This window comes from Loxodonta africana, chromosome 6 (assembly GCF_030014295.1).
Source record: "Loxodonta africana isolate mLoxAfr1 chromosome 6, mLoxAfr1.hap2, whole genome shotgun sequence".
Classification (NCBI taxonomy): domain Eukaryota; kingdom Metazoa; phylum Chordata; class Mammalia; order Proboscidea; family Elephantidae; genus Loxodonta; species Loxodonta africana.
In genome coordinates this window covers 104881117-104905766 of record NC_087347.1, presented here as the reverse complement: position 1 = coordinate 104905766, position 24650 = coordinate 104881117, and the positions used below count along the sequence as shown (strand labels likewise).

The following is a 24650-nucleotide window of genomic DNA, read 5'->3' as shown; positions in this document are numbered from 1 at the left end:
GGCAGCTTTTGTGTTGCTGTGATGCTGGAAGCTATGCCACCTGTATTTCATATACCAGCAGGGTCACTCATGGTGGACAGGTTTCAGCAAAGCTTGCAGACTAAGGCAGACTACATCTGTGGAAATAGATGATGGAAAAGTTCAATATTATCAGTCAAAACAAGGCCAGGGGCCAACTGCAGAACAGACCATCGATTTCTCATATGAAAGCTCAAGTTGAAGCTGAAGAAAATTAAAACAAGTCCACAAGAGCCAAAGTATGGCCTTAGGTATATCCTACCTGAATTCAGAGACCATCTCAAGTATAGATGACGCACTGAATGCTAATGACTGAAGACCAGACAAGTTAGTTGTAGGATGACATCGAGGACATCATAAATGAGGAAATCAAAAGGTCGTTAAAAAGACAAGAAAGAAAGAAAAGACTGAAATGGATGTCAAAAAAGACTATGAAACTTGCTTTTGAATGTAGAGTAGCTAAAGCAAGAAGAAATAATGAAGTAAAGAGCTGAATAAAGATTTCAAAGGTTGATTCAGGAAGACAAAATGAAGTATGATAATGAAAGGTGTAAAGACCTGGGGTTAGAAAACCAAAAGGGAAGAACATGCCTGGCATTTCTTAAGCTGAAAGAACCAAAATAAAAATTCAAGCCTCGAGTTACAAATATTGAAGGATTCTAAGCCGTGCATGACCCAACTCATGGGTTTTCAATTGTCTCATATGGATGCGTGGTTTAAAATCAGGAAAGATGTGTGCCAGGGTTGTATCCTTTTACCCTATTTATTCAATTTGTATGCTAAGCAAATAATCCAAGAAGCTGCACTATATGAAGAAAAAGGCAGCATCAAGACTGGAGGAAGACTCATTAACAACCTGTGTTATGCAGATGACACAATCTTGCTTGCTGAAAGTGAAGAGAACGTGAAGCACCTACTGATGAAGATCAAAGACTACAGCCTTCAATATGGATTACGTTTCAACATAAAGAAAACAGCAATCCTCACAAATGGACCGATAAGCAACATCATGATAAATGGAGAAGACACTGAAGTTGTCAATCTGTTGCCATCGAGTTGATTCTGACTCATAGCGACCCTATAGGACAGAGTAGAAATGCCTCCTAGGGTTTCCAAGGAGCGGCTGGTGAATTCAAACTGCCGACCTTTTGGTTAGCAGGTGAGCTCTTAACCACTGCACCACCAGGGCTAAAGATTTCATTTTACTTGGATCCACAATGAATGCCTATGGAAGCAGCAGTCAAGAAGTCAAATGACACGTTACATTGGACAAATCTGCTGCAAAAGACCTCTTTAAAGTGTTCAAAAGCAAAGATGTCAACTCGATGACTGAGGTGTGCCTGACCCAAGGCATGGTATTTTCAGTCACCGCGTATGTATATACAAAAGCTGGAGAATAAATAAGGACGACAGAAGAAGAATTGATGGGTTTGCATTATGGTGTCATAGAAGAATACTGAATACACCATGGACTGCCAGAAGAATGAACAAATCTGTCTTGGAAGAGGTACAGCCGGAATGCTGCTTAGAAGCAAGGATGGCAAGACGTCGTCTCATGTACTTTGGACATGTTATCAGGAGGGACCAGTCCCTGGAGAAGGACATCATGCTTGGTAAAGTAGAGAGTCGGCAAAAAAGAGGAAGACCCTAAATGAGGTGCATTGACACAATGGCTGCAAGAATAGGCTCAAACATAGCAATGATTGTGAGGATGGTGCAGGACCAGGTAGTGTTTCATTCTATTGTACATAGATAGGTTCGCTGTGAGTTGGAACCTATTCGACAGCGCCTAAATTTTTTTTTTTAACAGCATAATTTATCTCAAATGCTTGAGTAGGAAGGGAGCAAAGCTCCAGGGGTGTCATAACCCCATCCCCACTTCCATGCAACCTTTCTTAATTCTCCCAGATGAATATACTAGCTCCCTTCTTCAATTCCCCATAAAACTTTGGGCTTCTTTTCTGAGCCTTGTGTTTTAATTGTGTCCATGTCATATAATCCCTTCTAGTTGGTGTGCTCTTAAGGCTGAAATCTGCTAAGCCATCTCTGTCACTCACAGCACCTAGAACATTTTCTAATTTAAATCAGATGCGTGGTACAGTTTTTAAGTGTTTGATGGATTGGACTGGATTGGATTAAATGGGTAGACTAACCTTTGTAGATAACTGAGCCACACAAGTCAGGCAATATTAATTGGAATTTCAGAAACAGAACTCATTTGTGCCTTCATAAACAGTTATTAGACAGTTTAAGACACTAAGCTAGGAAATAAAAAAGATCAAAGGTAAATAAAACAGTCCCTGCGTGCAAAGTCATAGCAGGGAAAAGATCATGTGAATTAGCTTATCAAAAGTTCAGTGGTTCAAACCCGCTAGCCGCTCTTCAGGAGAAAGATGTGGCAGCCTGCTTCCCTAAAGATTTACAGCCTTGGAAGTCCTACGGGGCAGTTCTGCTCTGTCCTGTAGGGTTCCTATGAGTCAGAATCAACTCAAAGGCAACAGATTTTACTACTGATATACAATATATACAAAGCAGGAAGTCATGGAGAAAATAGAGGAAGAGATACATTCTTGTGAAAATCTAAAAGAGGAAGAATGTGTTTGCTTCTATTTTCACTCTCTCATTAGGCAGCCTTGCTTTCCATTAGACCAAATTTAACTCCTGTGCAGTGTATGCATGTAACAAAGCCAAAATAAATACTAGTAAGTTGTTAATAAAGGAACAAGAAGAAAGACTCCTAAGGATAGTCAGTATTCCTTGTCAATAAAGGAACAAGAAGAAAGACTCCTAAGGATAGTCAGTATTCCTTCTAGAAATCAAGTGTAAGTGAATGGGAGGTGACTTCATTTCCTCCTACCTACAGAAAGCACTAGGGTGTGAGTCAGGAGTCTTGGTTACTAATTTCATCTTTGCCCAAAACTAGATAGGTAATTTAGTCAATTAATTTGATCCCTCTGCATCATAGCTTTTACATCTATGATATTAGGCAATTGAACAGAAAGATTTCCAAGGTCTAATCTAACTATAAAAATGTCACGATTCTATATTCTCTGGTTCTGATCACCCTTGATAAGTTATTTTATGGTATTTTGGTGTTTGGAACAGATGTTACGGGGTTTCTCAAACTTCACTGATGTACATGCTAACTTCACTGATTGTTTTTCCCATAGTATCAGTATTAACTACTTCATCTAAAATCAAGTGACTTTTATACTTAAATATATTTAACTTTATCCTAGGCAATAATATCCATAAAAGCATATATTTGAAGTATTACTAATGCTTTTTTAATACTTATTAAAATAAATACATAACCTTTAAAATAGTCTCTTGTGCCATCAGTAATGTATATATTCTACTTTAAGAAATACTGCTTTACTATATTAAGGAAGAAAGACATATCTTTGCCAGTTGATTAGAGAGGTCACTCATAAATGTTATCAGAATAGGTCAACCTATATGCAGCAATATCTACAAAGACAAAAAATATATATATGTTTCACTCAACCAGAATCTTCTAAAATCCTAGAATGCAGCTCATAAGTGTGTACATGCATTACCTGGAAAACAATTTGCCAAATAGATTTTTAAAGTTCAGAATAAATTGGAGAAAAGGCTACATTACAATTGAACCTTAATAAATACTTAATAACCCATAAGACAAATAGCCATGAATTACTAGAATGATTTCAAGAGCAGAGCTTCTGTATTCCGCCAACCTGCTTTCTTATTCTTGCTCATTATAAAACAGAAGTTATAATATTGCAAAGTTTATTAGCTCTGTTGATTTGTGTATTGTATAAAATAAGACGCTCAAATAATATGGAACCAGAACGACTTGAATAATCTACTTGTTTTCTCTTCTTTCCCTTCTCTATCTAGTCTCCTTTGCCCAAGATAGCTTTGAAAATGTCTTTCTTATAGAGAGAGAGAAACACGAAGATTCCTCTAACTCCGTCCTTTTTTATGAAGGTTGTTTATTTCTTGAATGAGGGTAGGCATGCGTGCATGCGTGCGTGGTATATACATGTATGCGTGTTCGTATGTTCGTGTGTGTGTGTACGAGCTTAGGTCCTCAGGTGGAACTGTAGTTCCTGTGCTTTCGTCCTCGAAGCTGTTTTTCTGGAAGGGAATGGAGGCAGCTGTGTTTACAGCTCAAGTCTTGGCATACATTTACCAGAATCTATTATTCATATCATTCAGTATCAGGGAGAGATCTCAGGCCACCTGTCTATCTGACAAATTCACCCTTTTGTGAGCTTTCTGTTCATAGCAAATTATGTTCACATTGATGAATTGAGTTTTTATGAGCATTACTAACTAACATTCTCACAGAAGGCCAGGGGCAAGAGCCTGCAAGTGTTTCTGGTCCACAAGTAAATGATAAAAAAAAAAAAAAAAGGGGGGGGGGGAGGAAATGGCAATGTTTAAAGACAATTTACCATGGAGGGATAGTTAAATCATTTGGCAGTGCCTTAGTATTTATAATTCCAAGACTTCCCATAAATTATTGCAAATACTCTGATTATAACAAACAAAAACATGGAAAAAAAATCCACACATGTTTTTTCTCTGTGGCACAGAATACTCTTTAAAAATTGTTCTACATTTTGACAGGTAACCATTGACAAGGGCAAAATGTAGAGTAGTTGAAGAATGCCCAGCATTAATAAATCCAGTAATTTTATACTATAATGTGGAAAACTTGCAGCAATTATAGATGAAATTCCAGCTTCATATTTCCATAGATACAAAATGGATTTTTTTTTTAATCTCTAGAAACCCTACACTGGTTATGAAGCTAAGCCATGTGGCATGAGTTAAATAAATGAGAGCAATCTTTCACAAAAGACTAACAGAAATCCTTCTAAATGGTGGGTGGGGAAATACCCAATGTTCACGATAGAAAGGAAGATTTCCTTCAGTTTACATATAGAATTGGTTCTTCTCTCAGGCTTCTGTGTTCCTTGTATTTACTCTGACTCTCATTCAACATTTCATTTAAAACAGCTGAAAAAGAGGAAAGGATTTCAAGAGAAAGACACATTCCAGTTTTACTGTACCCACATTTCAAAGCTCTAATTCAAAATCTACTTAAAATGATAAACCTGCTTTGGAAGCAGATCTACTAGTCAAAAAGTATGTGTTTAAATAAAAAGCAAGAAAACAGAAAATGTACAGGGTAAAGTAGTGAGGAGTATTATTGATGAAACTATGCCCCTATCCTCCCAAAAGTCAGATTATTACCTTTGATATGGTATAATCTTATTCTCTTGTTGTAGTGAAGTCTATGGAAAATTCTAAAGCTTTTCACAGTAGCCCGCCAAAATGTGTCAGACACGTCACCTTTCAATGCAAAGACACCATAGCACAAAGAACACTTGGCATCATCCCTTGAAAAAGCACACCTTTCTGAGGAGCAAATGGAAAGTGGAGTCTGTTAAACACCATATGTGAGGGAGCTGCACCAGTCTCACTTCTCCTTCCAGACACTACAAGCTGCTACCTCACTGTGGTGTATATGACTCTGGGGCAAAATCTGTTACAGGCAAGTGTCTACCTGGTCCCAGCATCAGTTGACCTGTTGACCACTTGAGTAGACTGTTGACTATGATGCTCTGGTTTAGTGACCTCTGAGAAATAGAATACAGTACCTAGGCTAAACCCTTCTGTTAATTCAGTAGCATATGTGAAACTTTGGCAAACTTTCCAGTGGCCACCATTGCCTACGCATTTATGTGTAAAACTGAGGAGTTTGCAGCCCTAAAGGTATGGAGGGATGCAGAGGTAGGCTGATTTTCCCTTTTTCTTTTTCTTTTTCATGACTCTTCCTTCAGTCCTAAAAATATTACAGATAAATGCTTATGTTTTATTAAAAATAAATTTGAGGAGAGTGATAGCAGCCAAATGCTGCATCAAATGTTCGATTAGAATTTTCTGCAATAAGTAGGTTGACCATTCATCCCGGATTCTCTGCAAGTTTATTTTAAAAATAGTCTCTCCTTTCATCCAACCCCATGTTCCTCTTTTAGTTCTGAAAATATGGTAAACGCGGCTTTAAGACAACAGGACAAAATGTTCACTGTAAGGTTATGGAGACTAACACGAGTGATAGAGCTGGAGACACAGTCCTTGGTTGTGAATGCAGGGCGGGCAGCACTGTGCAGCTTGATACCGTATTCCTAGTGTCAAGCAGCGGAAAGACCACCATTTTGTTCCCTGGCACTGCTACTGCCTTTCAAGCTTTGCTAGAAGGCTGGAAGTTGGCTGCAGCTGGCCGAGCATTGTTCTCTTTCTTTTAACCCATGTGATAGGTATCTTCAACAGTGTCAAACAAATTTGTAGAGCTGGTGATTAGTTGCCCAAGGAGCATAATGTATGCATTATTAATTAAAGAAGGTAAGTTTGGCTAATTGTCATTTCTATACAGTAGCAGTGCACTAAGATACATTTTAACAATCTATAAATAATTGATAATTTTTTTTCTTTCATCTTCCTCCCTAGTTTGCATAAAACTAATGACTTGGTAAATGTTACTCACTTCAAAATATTCCACCGCTTCTATGAAAATTAAACTAACATGGTAACCTTAGCAAATAAGGAGATCTTTCTTTTTATTGCAGGTTATAAAAAGATAGGAAATGTAACACTTGTAACAGAAAAAAAGTGATCCTTTATAGTATAAAAATCAGCGTTTAAAGTGTGGCTTTAATAAATAGAATCGACTTTAAAAACAGGGAGGTTGAGAAACATGATCCTATCTATATCTGTGTGTTTTTTCTGTATGTAGAAGCAGGCCCAGAGTCTTGCTAGTTCAGCTTTCAAGAGCCTAAATCTATGACCAAAAGATTTGCTCCAGAGTACCTTCCATGCCTGGTGCTGGTGTTTCAATATTAACCAAATAACTATTTGAATAATCTTTTAAATCTGGTTCAGAGAGGACACAAGATTTTCCTCAAATAGATGTTTGGGTATAGGTTCTGTATGCTTTGTTAGTTTGATAACCCCTAGCTGAATCCTTGTAACAAGGAATTTACTGCAGCAAAAGTACCAACCCCTCCTTTTTTTGAGGAGTTCTCTGTTATTTTTACAGATCCACAATCTGTCAGTCTTGTGTAATAGCACAAGAGTTTACTCTCTAATTTTCAATGCAACTGAATACATTCCCAGAGTTATTGATGGCACTATAATTTTACATTTATTTTGTTTGGAATACATTGTGGTTAAAAAGATTTTTTAAGAAGATCCACAAACTAAAGTATTGCCTAAGTGACATATTGTTATTTAAACCCTTGTCGAGTCTTAAATACGCTTCATTTTGATAAAAAACAGGTTGTAAGGACGATTCTGTGACCTTTTTTTTTTCTCATTTTAACCCTACTGATATGTCACCCATGGCAACCTTAAACTGATTTTAATAGAGTCGATCCTATTATTCATTTAAATTGAGGTGCAAGAGCACTTAGACCAGGGAAATTTGCATTCAGCAAATGGGGATTTGATGAGCAAAAATGATAAGATATATGTTGTATAACATGGCCTATTTTGCTAGCAAATAAACAGCACTTGAAATTGATAAACTTCAGAATATTTTACCCTCAAATGTTTATACATAAATGATTAAAATGCATTAGCAATTCTGCCTTTGAAAAAAAAAACATATTGGGAAAACAACACAGTTGTGTTGCTTAAATTTGTAATTAACAAATTTATTACTAATTCTGTTCCGTTCTTTAATATGCTGCATTCCTGAAGAAGAACATTAATACACAATGGCAGAAAGAAGCTAATTTTAAGACTTTGGAGAAATGAATGTCTTTTAATGCTGTGTGTTTCTCTTATCTACATGCCACATTATTGTAATAAGTACATTCAGGAATAATTTCTTTTCAAATATTTTTACAAATCTTGCTCTTATTTGCATGCAAGTAAGTTGTCAGCTTAAATCTTTGAAATGCAAAATATATCTCATTTCTATATTTCATCAAGGAGCCTTTCATGTTTAATAAATTACAACTTAGATCCTCCAAGACTTTGTTTTTCATTAACTAAAAGCAAAAGGATACATTTAAAATCTTAATCACAACCTGCAAGGGTATTTGCATGTTGCTGATATTTGTCTTGATGGGACTTTTAATATTTGCAAACTAATCAGGATAGCAAGGTTATACCAATAATTTCTGAAGACAAAAAACTTTCTGCATTATTTCCTTTATGATATTCAAGCAGAAAACTTAAAAACAAAAAACCTTTCAATGCTTCAGCCTCAATAAGCTTTTTTTTACATGCTCCTCTTAAAGATTTTAATGGAAGAAATAGCCATATCTCAGAAGCACTATTGAAAAACAGGTAGAAGAATGTCACATCTGGGTTCAGTCCAGTCTTATTAGTGCTAGGGCAGCATGTTTCGGACAGGGGTGTTAAAAACACAAGTCAGGTAGGTCACCCCCCACCACCCCAACAGCCACCTCGGAATGCTGAATAGAGATGCAGATCCAGGAGAAATCGAGGGCATCCTTTGATTTGAGCACAGTTTAGACTCAAACTGAGGGTGTTTCGGCTTTCTCGGTCTTAGATATTTTTTCTGTTTTGGCCAAATATCCCAACTGCTCTTGCGAAAAACCTACTGGACTCCCAAATAGGATGAATCATCTCATCTCTGCAGAGACAAAAAATTCTTGACCGTTAGCACGATACCCTTATGGCGGGGGGAAGGGGGGTTGCCCCGTGGGCCACCACAATACAATGTTCCAGAAGAGGAAAACTTTTGCTGAACTTGCTGCGCGGAGACCTCTGGTTAATCTTTTTCTCTAGAAGGGAAGATCAAAAAACACCCTGAGCAGTTTAAAAACTACGCGTCTTATGTCACGCAGTTAAACTGATGTAGCATGCATGTTGTTTTGCAAGCTAACAGGTTAAATATGGCTTTGCTTTAAGATTCCCATCAAATTTGGTTTTTATAGAGAAATCTCTGAAAGCAGAAGGGGTTGAGGGAGGGTGAGGTAAAAAGAAATAAATCATTGTAGTCTCAGGAACAGTAATCCTTGTTGAGGATTTTGGCTGATTGATATAAATAACATCGTCCCCGCCATCTGTCCGAAGAGGGACCTTTCCAGTCAGTGTTAAGCTGCAACGGCAGAATAATTAATGAATGGTGTCCTTTGTGCTGGTAATAAAGACAAGACAAATTATGTTATAATCCAACTGCTGCTCATTTGTCACAGCCAAATAAAATGTCAAATAAAAGTGAGGGGGGCACTGTGTTTGTTTAATGGAGTGCAAGCTACCTGTTTCTATTGTTGACAGAAGACTAGAGTGTAAGTTCTGAATGTTAGAGGGAAGAAAAACCTCCACACCGAATCCGTACTTCCTTGGGAGTGGGGGCGGGGATGTAGGGAGACCATGGAGGAGGCCTGACAGATAAACACTGAGGTAAGTTTTAATTAGAGAGCAATAATACCACCCGCTCCTCTGCGTAAGTTGGTTGTGATTCCAGTGCAAACTGGCTGCCTGGAAAGCCCAAGTCCAAAACAGAGCCGAGCTATTTGCAAATCTGTAAGAATTCAGTAGAGCTCTCATCTTGCATTTTCAGGATAGACACACTCATCCAGTTGCTAGGAAAGCCAAATAATGAAAACATAGCTGGGATTTAGCAAGTTCCACTGGGAATTACCTATGATAGAGGGCAGGGCTGCACTTCCTCAGAACATGCTCCTGCTGTAAAAATTCACAAACCTGGCATTCATACAGGCATCTGTCGCTTGCTCTAATGCCAGTTCATAGTATACATACAAACATCTGCTTCCGTGCACAAAGGGATACAGAGCGCTTGACAGGTCTGTGTTAGCAGGGTTCGCAATGCCAGTTCTTTATGCAAAAACCCTAATGCTTCCCGTCAAGCCATTAGAAGTGATACAATCAGCCCAGGCCCCATTAAGCCATCAGTGTCCACCTGTGATAAAGATGGCCATTTGTTTTCTTAAAGCCCACTTAATGTCTGCTTAACTCAATTTGTCAGGAAATGTAGAACAATTTCCTCACAGCCTGAAATTTGGTAGTGGTTCAAAGTCAAAAGGCCAGGTCTAGTCCTATTCAAATGATATAATAAACAGTCTTCAAATTGAAATCTCCCTTGAGGAGCTGTTGTTTACTTAAAAAAAAAGAAAAAAAAATTATGTTAGCTGGAAAAGAATAACATTTGCGTCCTTTATTATTATATGTCTACCAGTGAAAAGGGCCATTGCTTGGTCGTATGAGAAAATAACTTTATTCTCCCCCTAAATTCAGCCAGGAATTGGTTTTAGGAGGAACAGAAGAGCCCTTGCAAAGCACCAGCCCCTTCATGTGGAAATCACTTCCAACTTCTTTAAGGAACCCCATTGTAATAAGCACAGTCTTACTTTTTTGGTCTAATTCTGTTTAAAACATTCTCCATATTGCTTATACTTCTAGCTTTTTGTTGGAGATTATTATTGCTTTTTTTTATACCCCCTAAAACAAAAATTTAAATGACTCTTTTTGAAAATATTTTATTTTGAAAATAATATTAATCAGATGGTGGGGCCAACTTTGCCACCATCTCCAATCACTTGTAATCACATGGCCACTCACATCTGCTTAGATATACCTGGTAGTCTGGAGGAAAGAAATCAGAAGACACTTCTAAATTTAACCCAAAGGGGGTGCTCTTAAATATTTCAGATATATCTGCTTCCTACCTTCCAAATTCATGGTCTGTACAAATCTTTTTCACAAATCTAATACCAATTTTGATGAAAAATGAAACCAAAGAAGTTAATTCTTGTTTGTCCAACAGCTTCTATATTCAGGACATTTAAATTTTTGTTTCCTTGTGTTCCTGCTTAGTAGGACTGAAAACTAGTAATATTAACTCTGAATTTCTCAGCCACCTGTGCGTGTAAGGTAAAGAACTGAGTTGATTTTCTGGATAATTTAATTAACAAATATTAATTGGGCATACAATATGTGTAGAATAATTGAGACAAAAGTAAAGTTTGGGGGTGTAAGCTGGATAACTATCTCATTTCTTTGCTTTTCTCTTCAAGAAGAGAAAGCCTTAGTTTCCAAAAGGAAAGAGAAATTGATATGACTTAAAAGCACAGGTATGAAATAAAACGTGTACTCAAATGTAAGGTGAACAGCAGCCTCTGTTTTGGCTTAAGAATATTACTGTGAAGTCTCATCCATAAACTACTGTTGTGTTTATAGGTTTTATATTCTACCTTTCAGAGGCTCACCCCAATAGGGAATAAAATTTCCCAAAGAAATAACTTGATTGAGAAAGAACCAGAAATTAGAATATGGGACTGGAATATATTTACATTCACACCACTGCAGGACACCCAGTCCTTCTTCAGCTTGCAAATATACAGTCCTATGACATTTTGGAGCTCTGGTGGCGTAGTGGTAAAGAGCTCGGCTCCTAACCAAAAGGCTGACAGTTTAAATCCACCAGCTGCTCCTCGGAAACCATATGGGGCGGTTCTACTCTGTCCTCCAGGGCTGCTATGAGTTGGAACCTACTCGATGGCACCTAACAACGACAACATGACATTTTAGGAGCCCTGTGGCTTGGTGGTTAAGAACTCAGGCAGCTAACTAAAAGGTCAGCAGTTGGAATCCACCAGCCACTCCTTGGAAACCATGTGGGGCAGTTCTACTCTGACCCATAGTTCTACTCCGCTGTGAATCAGAATTAACTCGATGGCAATGACTTGACGTCAGCGGGTTTGGTGTTTGGTATGGCATTTCATATATTCCCTAGTCTCTCTCAAATGCCCCTTATACTCAATATTTTCACCCATTCTATTCCCATGGGAGTAAAGTGGCAAATTCAGACTCTGCTTTCTAGATTCTGGAACACGTTCACTAAATAAAAGATTAACCTCAATTGTAATACCTAAGTGTACATGGTTTCCCTAGAAATGGTATTATCTGTGAAAATAATTTTTTTCTAGCATAGACCAAGCTAAAGGCTATCATCTTTACCAAACACACAGAATTATTTTTGTAATCAAAATAACACATACTCATTACAGAAATTTTGGAAAATACATTTTAAAATGGAAGAAAATTATCCATAGTCCTACTACACAAAGATAACATCACAGTTAATACTTTGGTATGTCTCCTCCCAGTCTTTTCAAATAACTGCTTAGCCAAACTATAATTATATGGTATATAAGCAGTTGTACAAACTTACTTTAATTTGTCCCTTTTTACAGATTACAAAAATAATAAATATTTATTGAAGTTAAAAAAAAAAAAATCCTGAATTTGATCACCAGGCTTTGGGGACATTTCCTTTTAAAAAAAAAAAAAATGCTTTTGAGTGGATTCCAACTAAGGGAGATCCCATGTGCGTCAGAGTAGAACCATGTTCCTTAGGGTTTTCAATAGTTGATGTTTCAGAAGCAGATCGACAGGACTTTCTTCTAAGGCACCTCTGGGTGGACTCGAACTCCCAACCCTTCCCAGAACATTTAACCTTTTGTACCACTCGGGGAACATAATTAACATAGGAATATCATAGACAACTTGATTTTCAGCCTTTATCGCTTCAACTCAGTTTTCTCAATATAATTACTACAGATACAAAGCATCTTTACCAAGATTCTTATAAACATTCTGCTGCTCTCTGCAACTCTGATTTTTAAGAGCCCAGAAATCCATTGTCGTCAAGTCAATTCCAGCTCATAGCGACTCTATAGGACAGAGTTGAACTGCCCCGTAGAGTTTCCAAGGAGCACCTAGTAGACTCGAACTGCCGACCTTTTGGTTAGCAGCCGTAGCTCTTAACCACTATGCCACCAGGGTTTCTGGACTCTCAAGAGATGAAGAGAAAACTTGTTTAGTAACTCTACAGCACAATGTCAAACAAATGGTGTCTGCTAGCAAACAACAGAACTGAACAGCACCAAGTCATTGTTTTAAATGGTCATTACTTGCCCCCAGAAATTTCACCTGATCTGTGAAGTGAAGGTAGACCACAAAAAAGACTTTACCTCTTATCAAGAAGGGAATGTAACTAAAGAGAAATAATCCCGTGGGGTCTTCTTGATTTTAGCTCCAAACTAAGTAAAGAAAGATGCTTTAGGTTTGTTTAAATGGCTGTATTCTTGAGTTTAGAATTTTAATTCATCACTTATATTAGCCTTCAAGTAAACTTTTCGAGAAAGCTATACTATTAAAAATCTTTGCATAGATGAGAATATCTTTCTGTTGTCTTACATGCAAAAGACAATTTGATTTTGCACACAATTTTGGGGCCAATTTTTTTTCCCTTATGAACTCAGCAGATACTGCTTTGTTTTCTTTTAGAATTTAGTGAGAAAAGTGTTAGCAAAGCCTGGATATTTATTTATTTAGTCTTGTTTTTGTCTGAATATTTGTAGGGTAATACTTTATCTTCGTCATTCAAAATTTTTGCCAGAATATATCAAGATAATATATTTACTCAATAATATTTTCTTACAACCAAGCTGCCGTATTCAATACTGAGATCTTTTTTTTAACTCATAAAAGTTTTCTTTAATTTTGTCCTTGAATATTGCGTATTTTTCAAATGTTCTGAATTTTCCTCAGGCAGACTTATAAATCTTAGATAATCTCTCAATTCTCTGACTTCCAACATGTCTACTTCCTACTCATTTTTTATGTCTTTGCCTTCTCCTCCACATTCTGGGGATCTTCTCAAGTTTGTCAACTATATATCACTAATCTTTCTGCAGTGACAATTTAGACCTTAGTGCAAAATTTAGTTTTGTTTTACATATTCAATTTTCATGCTGCCCTTCCTCAAATCATCTGTCTCCTTCTCCTCTTATCCTAGCATGCTTTCATTGTACCTTTTACTCTCCCTATGGCTATTTTTTTTTTTTTTTTTGCTAATCCTTTATTAAATTAGACACCTTAATATCTTGAATTCTATTGAAGATACTACAGAGTTTCCAGATAGTCTCATGATCATTGTGAGAATTCCACACTTCTTCTGAGTGTTGTCCTCTTACCTGAAATAAGTTTTTTCATAGGTCACATGTTGCTGGGGATTTTATGTTTACTTATCTTAAGAAAGGAAATATAGCCAACATTCTGTGCATACTGCCTTTTATCCTTTACTTCTAGTATAATCTTCCTTCCAGAACTCTACCCAGATGCCAAATTGATAATCACAGCTCTTACATGATTTTTATCTAGTTTTTTTTTTCCCCTCCTATGCCTCCCCCCCTTTTTTTTTTTTTTTTATGCCCCTACTCTATGTCCTGGCATAGAATTTTCTGGGATTCTATTCCTTGAGTCTCTAGGGACTCTAGAAAGATAAAGTACATAAAGCATTAAAGCATTAGAACTCCAAGAACGTGTTCCTAACAAGACTTTTCCAGTCTCTACTCCCTCCCACTGTGTTTTACATGTGATGAAACTACAATTCCTATGGTGACATGCCTTTATCAGGGCTCTGTTCTGCCTTCTACACACAGTCTCCTCAGTTACTGTATGGAAAGTGCTATTTCTCAATTGTTTCAGGAAAAGAAGTCCTGTCTGTAGTTATAAAGGGACTCATATAACTGGTGAGAAGGGAAAGAAGGAAAGAATTCATTCACACTATCCCCGACATGTTTTGTATCCCAGACAGTTGTATAGGAAAGAGCACCATGGCCCAGTTTTCTGATTGGCGTAGGCCTTGAGTCTTTGATTCTGAAATCAAACAGCTGAAGAAAGAGAAGTATGTTTCTATCTGCTCTCTGAAAGGTAGGTTGACTGGCTCAGCAGCAAAGGTGGTCCCATCACTGGCATTTTCCAATTCAATTCAAATGTTCCTTGGAGGTAATTTTTGTTTTTAGGTTAACTCTTGGTACCTGGGGGCCCTACTGACACAGTGGTTAAGAGCTTAGCTGCTAACCAAAAGGTAGGCAGCTCAAATCCACCAAGCTGCTCCTTGGAAACACTATGGGGCAGTTCTACTCTGTCCTGTAGGGTCACTATGAGTCAGAATCAACTCGACAGCGCCAGGTTTGGTTTTGGTTTTTGGTCAGTACCTGTGTAAGCTCATTTTAAAGATTTCTAGTCTTTTTTTTTTTTTTTTTTAATCATCGAGGGTGTTTAGTGAAAACTTCCAAGAGGGGGGTTACGTGTTGCCACCAGATGCCATTTTAAACCAAAAGTCAAGATTTGCATCAGTTCTGTTTTAGAGGGCATCACACTGATAGTTTACATTCAAATTCTTTCTTAGGGTGTAACCTCTGCCTACTGGCCTGTTCACATACATATCTTTACCTGGAAATGGCAGGGGGCCTGACAGGAAGATACTTTATTTTTAGGCCTGTCATTTTTAAGGCCCTTTGAGCTTCTAAGAAGATACTTAAAATCACAAAATATAAATCAATTATTTTGTCATAATTATAGATGTCAAAGTATTCTTTTCCATTTTAGGGATTTTTTTTTTTCATTATCTAAACCACACCTTGGTTCTTTATAAAAAGAATTTTAGACTTTACACTATTGGCTTGAATTGCCGGTAAAGAGGTGTGTGAATGGCCTGAAGTTATACATTTGCAGAGGAAATATCATCCAGACGCTGAAGTCAGCCTTTTCTTGGCAGACAGCTAAGAACCATACCGAAACTGAGTCTAAAATCTTCAACAAAAGAATTCCACAAGCTCTTACCTTTGCAACGGACGTTAATTAAAAGAAGCCATCATATCCCCTGTGATCAGAGTTGAACTACTATCAATCAGAGTTCACCACACAATTAACACTTGGAACCGATGAACAAATGGAAATTATAGCAAGAAATTTTTAGGTCATGTTCGTGAACGAACATATTCTCTAATCCAACTATCTGTCCCTCACCTTTTAAAAGAAAAAAAAAATTTTTTTTTTTAAGCACTCTGGTCACAACACACTGGGCAGATTTTGTTTTTGGTGAGGTGTTTGCCATTACATATTGCACATAATGTATGGTACTGTTAAGAGGAAAAAATTGGAGTCAAAGTGGCTGGAAAGTTAGGTCTGCTCTGTAGCACTGTGAGATTGTTGACATCTGCCGAGGTTGGAGCGCTCAGTAAGCAGGAAATGGGGTGTCACTCTGAGTGGTAGTTTACCATTATCCTGGCATCCTAATGAAGTGTCTGCAGTGCACAGAGCTTCTGGATGGCATCTTAACGCACGGCTAAGCAAAAGCACTTCTCTCCCTGTCACTGTCATCCATCTGCCTGCACCCTACTGTAGCCAATGGGATGGAACCATGCTACAATGTGCTATAAGCCATTTAGAGTTGCACATTGCATAATCAGCCCCATCAAATATGTAAAAAATGGCTATTATTGGTTATTTTCCTCAAAGTCTGGCACCTGGAGTTTGATACATTAAAGTTGAACTTTTCTAAGTGCTGCTTTTGCTGTTAATTCCACTTTGTTCCCCCACTATCCAACTGGCAATGAGTTGCATTGTCATTGTCTTAAGTCTTGTTAATGGATTGAACGAGTTGTATGAATATTCATTAAAAACTTCGCCCCTGTACATCACACTTGGTGAATTCATCAATTCGCAATATAACGGAATGGTCATTTTCTTTGAGATAACCATTTTTAAGCAAAGGACAAAGAATACATCAACTCAAATCACAAATTGGTTGTTTTCATCTTAGAGCACTTTTTTTCGTTTGAGGTGGTAGTTTGAGGTCTTCGGTAGATTTCCTTAAAGACACAGTGTATTTCTGCAAATGTATTTGCATTTTAAGCTAGTATTGTCAACGCTGGATGATTAAATGTACTGCTTCAATATTACCTCCAATGAAATTAAAATGCAGTGGCCAGGAGAATATCTGTGATTAAAAAAATGGACATAAATAGAGCAGGGTGTGAGTGTAATCCTCCCTGAAACTTCTGGTTAGGCCGGCCACACGTGATCCTTGCAGACAAGACTGCAAAGCAGCTGAGCTCTCATGGCAGGAATGTAAGTGGTGCGGTGGTTTCAGAATTGAGGAGGAGCTTTCTGCCATGGGTAGGGGCAACAGGGATCTGCTAAATTGCAGGGGCATAGGAGGAGGTTAGATAAACAAGAGGGCATAACATAATTCGGTTGCATCCGGAATTTTTTCACAGACATTAAAACTATGGTAAACAGAACAGCAGGGAAGCTTGCACTGCATCACAGTGGGAAGCTTAAAGCGTCTGCCCGAACTGTGCCTGGCTCCAGCCACTGCTAGAAGTCTCGGGCTTTCATTAGCACTCAACAACTCACCCAGTTCCCCAGAAAAAGGGAAAGATCCAAGCTGCAAAGTCCCTCACTAATTATAGTAAATGCTCTCAGGTTACAGTATTTTGGGGGGCAATAATGGCATGATGGTGTTAAATTAGAACAAAAGAGTCACTCTGAAATAAAATAGAATAAAAGGGTTTGTTTTAAATCAGGATAGCCTTTCATTAATTTGGCAAGGCAGTGTGTTGAAATATTAGGCCGCCTTTTTAAAATGAAATTTTAGATAACTGAATCAAGTTGTGTACAACTCCTTGTGAACAGTAAAATCACCTACTCCCTGTAACCCCTAAATTTATGTAAATATGTCTTGCAAGTCTCCAAAACAGATCCTGTTTCCTTTGGAGGAAATTTGTAATAATACACAATATGGAACAAAGTACTGTGCATCAGGTTAAAGTTTTGTTTTGTTTTTTTCCCTTGAAGAACTGGAGTTATTTGAGAAAAATATTGGTTTTCTTCAAAGGGAAAGTGGTTTGCTGTTGATGCCCATAAACATTTGAAATGATAGATTTTTTTTTTTTAATGGAATGATAGGTGTTTATTTTTGCTAAACCCAGACTGGAGATGCTGGTTTCTTCCTTCATATTCCCCCAGCTGCTGTCAGCCTTACAACACATCAGCTTTCCTTCATGTGCGAACATTTCTCCAGAACTCATTTGCAAGAGTCGAAGCAATATTAAACACCATATTCAACCCTCTTTTAAACACACAAAGAAATGGGAAAACACATCACAACTAGACCATTGAGAAAATCCTCCTTTTGAATTTACTGTTTGCTTCACATGCCTAGTGCAAAATACCCCACATGGTCCCGTTTGTGATCCATTTGAAACAATCTTGATTTGCTTAAATTGTTACATTCTTCTTGCACATTTCTTCCTAAATGCAAAAATGGCAAAGAATTCTCCTCCCTCTTCGTTGTAAAAGTGCAGAATTTCTGGCTTGTTTATTCCTAATGGAACACTTGAGAAAGAAGAAAATATATAAATATCTCTTTCAGAAGATTACTTGCCTCAATCTTTTTGAGGGGATTTGTTCATTTCTTCCCCATGGTAAACAACTTGGGCTTCCCATGGTAATTTTCCATTGTCCAGTTAATGCATTTCACTTGGCTGACTTGACCCCGTGGTTCTAAAACATCACACCTTCTAATATTCTTATTTCTTCCATACTCTGTATTAATGTGTCATTTAGGACATTGTTAGAGATAGAACCTAAGCACTTTTTTCAAACAAATTTGTTGGAGGGAATTTCTACTCCATTGTAACTTATTAAAACAGAGTCTGGGAGGGTGAGGTAGAAACAAAATAACCACAGAAACTATGGTTCACTGTTCACAGTTATGAGAACACATTTCTAAGCTAAGAATTTCAGGCAAGAAATGGCTTAAGTGTTTCGAGTATTTCAAATCAAGCCTAAGAAATTTTGTCTGATCTACTGGCAAATGTTCTATTGACAAGGTCAAGAACAAAGAAAAGTCAGGCCACCAAGACAGAAGCAAGAATAAGTATTAAAAAAAAAAAAAAAGTAGACAGTTTATCAACTTCAATTTATAAAGTAACGGGCAGTCACTTTACAGAATGTTTGCGTAGATAAGTTCCCTAACTGTAGTGAGAGTATGTCCGTAGGTATGCCTACCATACCCGTGGTTCTTCAAAAATTATATTAAGGATGTTAATAAAAAATGGCTAATACTTTCAAGAAACTGTTAAAAAAGAGAGAGAGAAGGAGAGGAAAGCAAGCTGTGGCAAAAAAAAACCTCGGCTCAGCAGCTTTCTGTGGGAAATGGTGAAATGTGACTATGTGATTTATAATGAGAAAAGGTATCTACAACATACAATTTTCTACCTAGCTGCAAATAATAATTCATAGTGATGTCCCTTCCAGATAAAAGACCTTTGCTATGTAGGACCCATGTGGTAAAATGATCATGATAAATGTCAGACCAGTGCAGGTAACGGCTTTACAAACCATTAAGATTAGCTGGCTCTTTTTTCCGATGATAACAGTAACCATGCTGTGACTCTATGTGGTAATAATATCTCAGTCCTGATAAATGCCAGAGCCAGGCAGAGGTGTTTATCATTCCCAGTTCAGAAATGCTGACTAAAGTTACCACATGTTGCCTGCTTTTCTTCTTTTACAATAGTCTTACAATTAAAAAAAAAAAAAAAGCTGATTCATAAAATTATTTTATTCCCACCTCTAAGAGGATTTTGGTAATTACGCATTTGTTTAACTCTGCTGTGTTTTCAGTGACACTGTGTGGCCGTTGCAAATGGACAAACAGTCCACCATACTAACCGTTATCTCCTCTGTAAACATCTTTGGTTTGAAACAAATGGTTATGGATAAAGTTCAATATGCTTACTTTAAGAAAAATTTTTTTTTACTTTTTTAAAAATTGTAAATACATGTAGCATAACATAACATTTGCTGTCTCAACATCCATCACATGTATAATTCGGTGACATTGTGTTGATCATGTGTGCAACCATCACCATTAACCACCTTCAAATTTTTCCAAAAAATTACTTTTTAACCCAAAAGATGGAAAATGTATTACTTTGTCCACATATTTCCAAATGATATGATAGATCCTAGTTGTGTTAAAGTGAGGATTTTTTTAACCCTCTGTAATTTGTTTACTAATGGAAAGAGTCAGAACACTTGACCCTTATATTCAAAACTTCAAATTTAGAAAATTATTTGTAGTTTCCACCCTCATGAAAAATTTTCAAAGATAATGCTTCGTATAAATAGCTACTTTGAATATTTGAAATAAATTATTCGTCTATGATTAGGAGTATATCAAATGACTCGAAATGATAACACTTGTTTTTAAAAAGAAAGCTTGTAAAACCAAAAATACCTATAGTTTAAGGGAAATACAGGAAAGCTGAATTCAAAGAAATGAACTAGTGAGCTTTATTTTCTCAGCACAGACTCTTGCCTGAGGATGAATGAGTGTCGTTTGTAAGTTACAGAAATGTACTCGGCCACCATGACAACTCCAAAATTACTTTAAAGAACAAGAAATTCTAGGGAGGACAATAAGACCATGCAATAAGATTGCTGCTGGGGTGGGGGTGTGAGCTGTTGTCGTACCTCTTTAATTCAGACAAAGACAGGCGTATCACTGCAAAACTGAGGAATGGAAGTTTGGTTTAAGAGACAGCTTCAAATGGGTAAATTTCAGACAATCTTCTAGCTGTCGTTACCCGTCATCAAGTCAACTCCTTCCTGGTCTTGCACCATCCCCATGATCAGTTGAAGATCACACCCTTGCGATCCATAGGGTTTTCAATGGCTGATTTTTGGAAGTAGATCACCAGGCCTTTGTTCCTATTCTCTCTTAGTCTGGAAGCTCTGCTGAAACCTATTCAGCATCATAGCAACGTGCAAGCCTCCACTGACAGATGGGTGGTGCCTGTGTGTGAGGCTCATTGGCTTGCACTGGCCGCAAGGTGAGCCCCAGGCTCCCTTAGGGAAGGTGAGAATTCTACCACCGAACTACCGAGGTCCCTAGGGAACCTTACTATCCTAAAACTGATTGCATGAAAGCAATAGTCTTTATTAAAAGTTATTTGGGGCCTAAAAATTGAATACTGTTTCTAAACTTGCCCCCCCCCGCCCACCAATATGAGGCCAATGCACTGGAAGTCCTTAGAATAATCTAAATACAGTTACATAATAAGGAAAAGATGATTTTGTTGCTTTACTGAATTGATTTGGAGTTATATAAAGACATCAAGAATAGTAACTAGAAGACCTTCAAAAGTTGCTTAAATGAACATTTTTGTTCACTGATTTGTGTCAATTACATTTCCCAATTATTTTGAATTTTTTGGTAGAATAAGCTCTAACATCTTAGAAGCTTTTTTACTTTAACAATCGTCTTAGATGATCCCTTTCATTCAGGAGAAAGCTATAAACTTTATTTATAACTATAATGTGACATATATTTAAGTATCTGTTTTGTCATATTTGGTATTTTATCTGTCCCTCTGGACCCGAAATGACTGAAGAAAACCAACTTTGTATCTGCTACAAGTTGAGCATAGGTCTTGATAAATATTTGTTTTCTTCAACCATATGTATGTATGTTTAATACTCTATATTACTTAAGAAATATTGGGGTTTTTTTAAATAATATTTTCCTAATTGCTTATTTCTAGGGAGTAGGAATATAGGTGGAAAGAAGTAGAGGTTGCTCTTAACACTATTAGGTTTGTCCCCAACAGCATACTGTGGATGGCCTGGCTCCTCCTGGACAAGCATCAGATATGGCTTCCAAAAAATATTGCTAAAGTGGCCAGTGAAGTGCAGCTTTCCTCGCAGGTTAAGGAACTCATGGACTGGTGGCAGTAAATTGGCCAGAGTATTTTTAATTCTGACATTTACTAACACTTGTGGATTATTTCCATTTTAAAAAATTTCTTCCCAAGAGGCCTTGCTTATTCAAAAAACAGACAAAACATAAACATACCCTGGAAGGAGAAACTATGCGTAGAAGAGACATTCTGCATACAAATGAGGTGATCAAGTCTAATTCCCCTTTAGAGAAAGAAAAGAGTCTTAACAGAGTCAAGTAGATTCAGTCCCTGATGAGCCTTTTCTGCCCTGTAGGTAACGTTCCTCTATTCTCAAATTGAACTGTTTTCGACATAGCTTACCCAAACCAAAAACCTACTGCTATTCGGTTCCCAAGGCTGTAAATCTCTACGGAAGCAGAGTGCCACATCTTTATCCTATAGAGCCGCTGATGGTTTCGAACCGCCCACCTTTCAATTAGCAGTCCATCACGTTAAGCACTGCGCCACCAGGACTCCTTTACATAGCTTAATACCATCTAAAATAAAATTTGCCAGATTTTGACAGACACTGAGGAGGTGCCTACCTTAAAATTAAATATAAAACATGGCCTTTCTGTTTCGTAGGAAAAAATCTTGGAAAATTGCAAATTTCTAACTTATGAATTAGTCTGAAGGCCATAGCTTTTCCCTGTATATGATGCAATGACACTTCTATTTATAATATAGCTACTTATGAGTTTTAACCAAACACTCTTTGATAACTAATGGCATTCTGTATATTTACGAAATTATCACATACTGTAGGATGCTGCTTTTTTTTTAAGAGAATAAATAGCACAAAAGAGTAAAATATATGGCTTTAGTTGATTTTGGAAACAACCTGAAACTATGAGCAATCTTATGTCATGGGTGACAGGATGATTAAAAAAAAATTTTTTTTTTTAGGATTTTAACGGGAAAAGAACTGGCACCCCCAGTATATGCTCTGCATTTATATGCATTAAAACCTATGAAATAGGTGTAACTTTTGTTATTTTCAAAGGAGAAGCTTGAAGCATGAAGAATTTAAGCAGCTTGACCCAAATCAGACAGCAGTGCAGGAATTTTTACCCAGTTTTTCAAACTTCTCCATGACATGCTGTTTCTCTTATTTATAATAAAAGTTTGAAGTATGTGTGTATTTATATCCATTTGTGAGGCTTAAATTTGCCCCCAGAATACCTCTACCTAAAGTAAATGTAAGCTATTTAAAGATCATTTATCAAGCAATTTATTGCCATATCTCAGAAGATTTCATAACACCCAACTCAATTTTTATTATAATTGAAAAGCGTGTGCGCAAAGATTCTAACAATTGTGTAGGGCATGCTGAAACAAATAAAATATTCTTAGAATATACTCATTCTTCCTGTAAGCAAGGGACCATCTTTAACTAATTTCAAAATGGCCATGATACAAAGAAGTATAAACCAAAAAACTAAAACTGCTTTCTTCCAAATATAGCCGTGACATATAAATGATGACCATGATTTTCATACAGGATACAGTATACATTCCAGAATAACTTTAAGAAGCAGAACAGCTGTGATACTGCTGACCTCCTTAAAACAGAGGGTACAGTTGTCCTTTAAGAATTGTTGATAAATAGAATGAATAGCATTCCCTATGTCTTGGTTCCTGGGAGAATCTGGTCTTCTTCTGGGTAGACATATATAACAAAGCAGAATTTATTTTGAAACTTGATTTAATATGTAGCTATAAATAAGTTAAGGATAATAAATGCATGGCTGATAAGGCCAGAAAAGGGTCCTGGATCATCAGGTCCAGGGTTCTGCATTGTGCAAGACTTTTTTCATCATCATGGAACTTTATCTTATCTCCTTTCAAAAAGGTATTTGGTTGTAAATGTCTCTGTTTTAGTAGCAACATTTCATGCAGATAAATGCAAATGCAACTATCATAAACCGTATTTCTAAAAATGGGTCCTCAAAACCATGAATCAGGGAAAAACTATAAAGCTCCATCTTTATCATATCATTAAAAGCTATTTCTCAGGATATAGTAGGTGTTGCTTCTCTAAGTAAGCAGAGTTGTTTTTGCAGAAGCTCATTAACAATGAGTTTCTCATAGTTTGAGAAGATGGTGCCATTGCATGAGGAGTGGGCATTAAAACATAGATTTGTCAAAAATGAAGTACAAGAGAAATGTCTCGTATGCAGTTGTGGGTTCACAGCTTAAAGACTGGGGGCAGTCTTTAGATTCAGGTGGGGAACTCAAAAAGAGGTAGTAACAAACACTGAGTAAATACAAAAATAAATCATAAAGGAATGAGGGTAGGAGCAAAGGTGAGTGAGAGGGGAAAGAATTGTTATTACTGGAAAAACTTTGTGCAAGTCTCCTAGTATACTACTTTATGTAGAAGGTTCCCTTCCAAGCAGGAAAAGTCAAATAGTCATAACGTAAAAAAGTCAGAGATCTCTCAAAGTCTTCTCAAAACTTTTAATACTTCACAATAATGAGAAGCCATATGCTGAAGGAGAAATATTAATAGAAAATGCTGTCTTTCAGATGCTCACTGAATCAATTGAAGACAGTTGACACATCTTTAGTAAGCTGTGTATGAATCTTAGCTCATTAACCACTCCTGTATTATGTATGCTGAATCCAATCCCTAATATGACACATCAATAAACCAGATCTGAAAAGGTGTCATTTCGATTTTAATGTATCCGATTATATTTTTAGATGTTCCACCACTTAGAAGTGTTGGTGTTATTTCCTGATTTTACAAGCTATGGAAGAGTGGGTGCGGTATTGATCTGAATGAAAGACCACTGCTTTCTTATAACTGTTTGCAAAGATTTTGTCTTGATTATATTGCAAGAAAAAAAAATTGTTCCTCCTTAATCATAGTTCAGCCCTCTCCAGGCCATCCACTTCCCTCTCCAAAACTTAAGTATAACAGAGCCACAAATATTCATGTACCACTATCCAATTGTCTAATTCCTCAAGTGTGAGGAAAATATTTCCATAAAA

General features: G+C 37.0%; 1 protein-coding gene across 4 annotated transcripts in view; it reads left to right on the top strand.

Annotated features, from left to right (window-relative positions):
* Window positions 1–24650, top strand: part of ARHGAP15 (Rho GTPase activating protein 15) — a 710746-nt gene that overhangs the window by 614450 nt on the left and 71646 nt on the right. The gene's annotated exons all lie outside the window — the stretch shown is intronic.